The sequence below is a fragment of the Rhineura floridana genome, chromosome 15 (genome assembly GCF_030035675.1).
Source record: "Rhineura floridana isolate rRhiFlo1 chromosome 15, rRhiFlo1.hap2, whole genome shotgun sequence".
Classification (NCBI taxonomy): domain Eukaryota; kingdom Metazoa; phylum Chordata; class Lepidosauria; order Squamata; family Rhineuridae; genus Rhineura; species Rhineura floridana.
The window spans coordinates 35,743,934-35,751,512 of record NC_084494.1 but is presented as its reverse complement, the minus strand read 5'-3'; the positions used below and the strand labels follow the sequence as shown (position 1 = coordinate 35,751,512).

The 7,579-nt window shown below is 46.6% G+C and overlaps 1 protein-coding gene across 2 annotated transcripts in view; it reads left to right on the top strand.

Moving 5' to 3' along the window:
• STRN4 (striatin 4) overlaps positions 1–7,579 on the top strand; it is a 29,546-nt gene that overhangs the window by 1,059 nt on the left and 20,908 nt on the right. The gene's annotated exons all lie outside the window — the stretch shown is intronic.

Genomic DNA, 7,579 nt, shown 5'->3' with positions numbered 1-7,579 from the left:
CTATAATGAAGGGACCCTGCACTTCTGAATTTGCCACTACACTAATGGTTGACGCTCTTGGCCCACCCTCTTCTTACACAGTCATTACTCCACAAGTGATAGGAGGGTATAGATAGTCCTCTCTCCATCTACCCCCAAGGTATGTGGAATATTCTCCTAGAAAGTGGACCTGGGACTATTTCCAGGAGAGTGACTATAGGAAGACGTGGTTGCTAGTGCTGCTACTCAGAAACCTCCCCCCTCCACAAGTACACATGGTTTTGGGTGAGCTGCTAAATGTCTCTCTGTAAAGTTCTTTTCCTCTCTTTCTAAGAAAGGTTATACGGGAAAGGGATGGTTGGACATTGTCTTCCATAGTTACTGAGGCACAGAAGGGTATATAGTTTGCTATATGAATTGCATCCCATGCCAAGGAATAGATGGTTCTTCTCCCCTAGCTCCTCCCCATTGATTGTTGCCCCCAGAAAGAACATGGCAGGTTCATTTAGCATGACTAAAGTCTTGAAAGAGGGGGTGCATGATCCTTCCAAAACACAGAGATGCTCGCCAACCATCCCACTTGAGCATCTGTACACAAAGGCTGGTAAGACGTCCCACAGAACTTGTTTTAGAACACAGAATGTGTTGAATATCATGTTTCCCTAAAATGTTTTGTGCTCCTTTTGAATATTTGCTAAAAGTCATGGTTGAATGCTTCCCTTCTTCTGGAAGATGTTTCATAGCCTTTTCATCTAACCTCACTGGGGACACCTTCTATAGTATGATTCAGTGGAGATGGCTGCTACTTCAGGGCCCAGGATGTCAAGGGAGAGAGATGCATAACTCACTGGTAGAGCATACGCTTTTGTATATAGAAATTCCCAAGTTCAAAAGGCCCTCCAATGCAAAGATGTATCACTGAACACTAAAGTCAGGATCATTCAGACCATGGTATTCCTGATCTCTATGTATGGATGTGAAAGTTGGACAATTAAAAAATCGGATAAGAGAAAAATAAAGTCAATTGAAATGTGGTGTTGGAGGAGAGCTTTGCGCATCCCATGGCCTGTGAAAAAGACAAATAATTGGGGGTTAAAGCAAATAAACCAGAACTATCACTAGAAGCTAAAATAATGAAACTGAGGTTATCCTACGTTGGACACATAATGAGAAGATGATTCACTCGAAAAGACAATAATGCTGGGAAAACCAGAAGGGAGTAGAAAAAGAGGAAGGCCAAACAAGAGATAGATTGATTCCATAGAGGAAGCCACAGACCTGAACTACAAGATCTGAACAGGGTGGTTTATAACAGATGCTATCGGAGGTCACTGATTCATAGGGTCTCCATAAGTCATAATCAACTTGAAGGCATATATCAACAACACAAGTTCAACCCCATCACCCCCAGCTGGGGCTGGGAAGGAGAGACTGTCTGAAATTCTGGAGGGATGCTGCCAGCTGCCCAGAGAATACTGAGCTACCTGGATTAATGGTGTGACTTGGGCTGACAGCTTCCTGTGTTCCTGAGGCCACTCCAAGCTCCCAAGTCTGAGTATTATCTTGAAATGCATTCTATATTTTCTTCTTCTTCTTCTTCCCCATGTGCCATCGCTGGCGGCTCGTTTTTGGCTGGGGCCTCCGAGACTGCCATTGTTGTTTGAAGAGGACTAATTAATTTTAACGTTGTTTGTTCGGTGTGTGTGTGCGTTACTGTTGGGTGAATGATTGTATGATTGCTTGTCTGTGTGAGTTTGTGTATTTTTAACATGTGCCTGGGAGAAAAGATTCCATCCTTTGTGGGGGGGCTTTCGGGGGCCCCAATTAACATAGTGACGGGTAATGGGAGGTATGGCGTTAGGAGGAGAACAGGCCAGGTAAGGGGAACTCGTCCCAGACAAATTGTGTCTGTGCCTTGTTCCGGTTCTCCTCATACCCACAGGTTTGTTGGTTGTCCTATCAGCCAGCTCTCTTATCTCCAAGTGCTGCTTTTGAATGCCAGGTCGGTACATAATAAAACCTCACTTGTCCATGATTTAATTCTGGAGGAGGGTGCCGACCTGGCATGTATAACTGAAACCTGGGTGGCTGATCAGGGAGGAGTTGCTCTTTCCCAGCTTTGTCCACCCGGGTATTTGGTTCAGCACTGTGGTAGATCTGAGGGCCGGGGAGGGGGGGTCGCTGTGGTCTATAGGAGTTCTTTCCCTCTCACCAAGCACCCTGTCCAGATGGCGACTGGTCTGGAATGTCTCCACCTTGTATTGGGCCAGGGAGACAGACTAGGAATACTGTTGGTGTACCGTCCACCTTGCTGCCCAACAGCTTCCTTAGCTGAGCTGACAGAGATAGTCTCCGAGGTGCTCTTGAGATCCCCTAGACTTTTGGTACTGGGGGATTTCAACGTCCATGCCGAGGCTGTCTTATCTGGTGCAGCTCAGGACTTCATTGCCTCCATGACAACAATGGGGCTGTCTCAATTTTCTACCGGCCCAACGCATGTGTCAGGACATACTCTTGATTTGATCTTCGCCACTGGACATGGAGATGGTGATCTGGCGGTGGGGTGTTTTTCATCTACCCCATTGTCATGGACAGATCACCGCTTGCTGAGATTTAGACTTACAGCGGCTCTTTCCCTCTGCAAAGGTGGAGGATCTATTAAGTTGATCCGCTCCCGGAGCCGGATGGATCCCGCAGGTTTTCAGAGGGCTCTGGGAGATTTTCCGGCTGATAGGACTGGTGCTCCTGTCGAGGCCCTGGTCGCACTGTGGAATACGGAAATGACCCGGGCTATTGACACAATCGCTCCCGCGCGCCCCCTCCGCTGTAGAGCTCATACAGCTCCGTGGTATACCCCGGAGCTGAGAGCGATGAAACATGAGAGGAGGAGGCTGGAGTGCAGATGGAGGAAAACTCCCAGTGGATACAATCATGCCTTGGTAAGTGCCACCAATAAGTTGTATACAAAAGCGGTAAGGACAGCAAAGAAGCTTTATTTTGCTGCCTCTATTAGATCATCCCTATGCCGCCCAGCGGAGCTTTTTAAAGTCGTGCGTGGGCTCTTACACTCTGGCCCCCACGATACTACGGAAACATCGGAAGCCCGCTGCAACGAAATTGCTGGACACTTTCAAGATAAGATCGCATGTATCCGCAGGGATCTTGACTCCGATGTTGCGACAGATGAATCCATTGAAGTGTCCGGAACATGGCCTTGTCCTTCATTATTGGATGAGTTTCAGTTGGTGCAGCTCGAGGAAGTGGACAAGGTGCTTGGAATGGTTCAGGCAACCACGTCTGTTCTGGATCCTTGCCCATCTTGGCTAGTGAAAGCTAGCAGGGCTGGAACCACCGGTTGGGCCAAGGAAGTGGTTAATGCCTCCTTGAGGGAGGGAGTAGTCCCTGGTAGCCTCAAGGAGGCAGTAGTGAGACCTCTTTTAAAGAAACCCTCCTTGGACCCAGATAACTTGAACAACTATAGACCGGTGGCGAATGTCCCTTTTTTGGGCAAGGTTTTGGAACGGGTGGTTGCCGGCCAGCTCCAGGCGCTCTTGGATGAAACCGATTATCTAGATCCGTTTCAATCCAGTTTTAGGCCCGGTTTTGGCACCGAAACAGCCTTGGTCGCCCTGTATGATGACCTTTGTCGGGAGAGGGACAGGGGGAGTGTGACTCTGTTGATTCTCCTTGATCTCTCAGCGGCGTTTGATACCATCGACCATGGTATCCTTCTGGGGAGACTCGCGGAGTTGGGTGTCGGGGGCACTGCTTGGCAGTGGTTCCGCTCCTACTTCGCGGACCGTCACCAGAAGGTAGTGCTTGGGGAACATCACTCGACACCATGGACTCTCCATTGTGGAGTCCCTCAGGGGTCGGTCTTGTCCCCCATGCTTTTCAACATCTACATGCAGCCGCTGGGTGTGGTCATCAGGAGTTTTGGAGTGCGTTGCCATCAATATGCTGATGACACGCAGCTCTATTTCTCCTTTTCATCTTCTTCAGGTAAGTCTGTTGATGTGCTGAACCGTTGTCTGACCGCGATAATGGACTGGATGAGAGCTAATAAACTGAGACTCAATCCAGACAAGACCGAGACACTGCTGGTGAACGCCTTCCCTGCTCAGATGGTGGATGTTCACTCTGTTCTGGATGGGGTTACACTCCCCCTGAAAGAACAGGTACGTAGTTTGGGGGTTCTTTTCGATTCTTCCTTGTCTCTCGAGGCCCAAGTGGCCTCGGTGGCACGGAATGCGTTTTACCATCTTCGTCTGGTAGCCCAACTATGCCCCTATCTGGACAGGGACGACCTCGCCTCCATTGTTCATGCTCTGGTAACTTCAAGATTGGATTACTGTAATGCGCTCTATGTAGGGCTGCCCTTGAAGACAGTTCGGAAGCTTCAGCTGGTGCAGAACGCGGCTGCCAGACTATTGACGAGGACCAGTCGGTCTTCGCATATAACACCTATTCTGGCGCGTCTGCACTGGCTCCCTATTTGCTTCCGGGCGAGATTCAAGGTGCTGGTTTTGACCTATAAAGCCTTACACAGCGTGGGACCTCAATACCTTGTGGAACGCCTCTCCCGCTACGAACCTACCCGTTCACTTCGTTCAGAATCTAAGGCCCTCCTCCGGGTACCAGCTCATCGGGAAGCCCGGAGGGTGGTTACTAGATCTAGGGCCTTTTCTGTGGTGGCCCCTGAGTTGTGGAACAGCCTCCCCGAAGAGGTACGCCTGGCGCCTACACTTCTATCTTTCCGGCGCCAGGTAAAGACCTTTTTATGCTCCCAGGCATTTTAATCTTTTAATTTTCTTAATCTTTCTACTTTTAACATGTATCCTTCTTAATTTGTGTTGTATTTCGTTTTTGTTGTGCTTTCTGTTGTTTGTTTGTACATGTTTTTGTGATTTTTTACTATGATATATTGTATTTTATCTTATTTGTTCACCGCCCTGAGAGCTATTCTGCTAAGGGCGGTATATAAATTGAAATAATAAATAAATAAATGTTGGAGTGTATATACAGGATACATCTTTCTTGGGTTATTACCCCCAGAATTAAGGAGGACAGTTATACCTTCCTTTCCATCCCATCGCCCAACAGGGATGTCCCCATGCAAACAGGAAATTGCTTCTACAGGACTTTGTTACAGAGGGAAATTTGATGTGTGTGTGTGATGGATTTCCTCCCCAAATCTTCTGGAGATGGGGGGGGGGGGCTGACCCTCAAAGAACAGGGGCTAGAAAATGCTAGCTATTTTTCTGCATGAAGGAAGCTGACTTATACTAAGTCCAACTCTTATACTAAGTGCAACTCCATCTAAATCAGTATTGTCAACACCAACTTGCAGTGTCTCTCCAGGGTTTCCTGCAGGGTTTTCTCCCAGCCCTACTTGGAGACACCAGAGATTGAACTTGGAACCTTGTTCATGCAAAGCATGTTCTCTACCACTGAGCTGCGGTCTTTCTCTACGTGTATTTAGATACACCTTATGCTAGGTGAGGGCAGCAGGGAGAATACTACATCTAGTGGTGTCTCAAACACGATTAGTGACACATAGTCGGTAGAGATGATATACATAAGTGGCTGTGAGTGAGTGGCTGATCTCAAGGGAGGGATCAATTTGTCAGCCCTCAAGCCAAAAGCAATTTATGATTATGATCTAAAATTCTGTTTGTCCCTAAGAATCAGAGACCGGTAGTGCATCCCACTGATTTCAGTGAACCTTGCTTTATAGTTAATGTCTAGGATTTAGGTTACTAATCACTTCAGGTCAGTAGTTGTCTGTTTAGCACTGGAAATGGGGAAGGGCAGACAATTGACGTATCTTAGTCCAAATAACCACTGTAGTGAGATGAAGTCTGGTGCATTTGATAAGCGTATGGTTGGGGGTTATTCTGAAGTTCTTCCGGAGAGTGATTAGGTTTGAAGCTGGGTGTAGTAAATGGGAAGGATAGTTGGCCCCTTCCCCTTGTAGGAATGGGGAAAGAAATGAGTGACCCACACATGCACAGGCCTGCGCAATATATCTGTGTTATCTTTTAAAAAAAGCAAGATATTGAAAGTAACCTGCATCTTACCGACTGTGGACTGAATGCATATGGAAGGATTGCATCTCCATCCTCTGTGGTGGCAGAGTGAGAGGTGAGTGGGTGGATATCACCACCACCACCACCTGTTCAATAGCAAATTGGAGGGGAAGGGGAGAGTGTTTATGTGAAGAGGAGGGAGGAGACTGTCACCTATCCCTCCCAGGTGGTTTGGAAGCAGCTGTCCCTTACTGCCATAGTAACAGTTGGGAATGGAGATGTCATGAGATGTGTGTAATTTTGCGTTCATGAAAAGGTGATAGGGAGAAGAGTGGGAGGAACAGAGGCCAACTCAAGACTGGAGATGGACGATGTTTTTTTCCCCAAAGAGCTGTAGCCAGTTTGAAAGAGAAGCTCCTAGTGAATATGTTCATCCTTCTTTTTTCCTCTGGTAAATCATTGTATTGTGTTAAAAACCTGTTTGGCCAGAAGTAGCTTGGGCATAAGAAATGTATAGCCCCATGGGAAGCGTTGCCTCTCGCAAATCATTTTCTGTTTTCTTAAAAAACTGAATAGTTGTCTGCCATCAAAAGTGATCAAAAAGGGTCAATCGGAAGGAAGTGTTCTCTCTTAAAAAATGGCACTTGGGGTCATCTAGTGGAACTGATTTGCAGTATGCCGAGACCTTACAAAATGAATTACTTCAGTCAGCTTAACTAACTGATAGGATTTGCTGCACTGGATGACTTCATAGTTACCTACATTGAGCTGGTGTGTAAAGTCAGAGCCAGGCTAGGAGTGGGGACCCAAGTCCATGTACCCCCAGCAATGAAGTTCATTGGTTGACTTTGGGCCAGTTAGTTAGCCTAACCTACTTCAAAGTGTAGGAAGAAAGAATCATGTACGCTGACTTGAGCTCCTCAGAGGAAAGGCAAGATATAAATATAATAGTAGTAGGTGGCCATAAAGAGAGATTAGGCAGGTTCATGGAGAGGAGATTTAGGTGGCTATCCATAATTGGCTAAAAATAGAACTTTGGTGTTCAGAGGCAATAAATCTCTGATTGGTCAGTGTTGGAGACAAAAATTGTTGTAAACCGCCCAGAGAGCTTTGGCTATGGGGCAGTATACAAATGTAATAAATATATAAGTAAACAAAGGGAATACCCATCCCCTGTGTCTGCTTTTTATTTTTATTTTATTTCATTTCATTTTTAAACCGCCCATAGCTAGTAGCTCTCTGGGCGGTGTACAAGACAGAGTTAAAATACCATGTCACAATAAAATCCAATTCAAATAACAGGAAAATTCAAAACATTAAGATGAACAATTAACATTAAACATTAAAACATTAAAATGCCTGGGAGTATAGCCAGGTCTTAACCTGGCGCCTAAAAGAAAATACCGTAGGCGCCAGGCGTATTTCCTCTGGTAAGCTGTTCCACAATTCGGGGGCCGCCACAGAAAAGGCCCTAGATCTAGTAGTAATCCTCCGGGCATGTTGATGAGTTGGTACCTGGAGGAGGGCCTTAGATACTGAACGAAGTGGACGGGTAGGTTCATAGCAGGAGA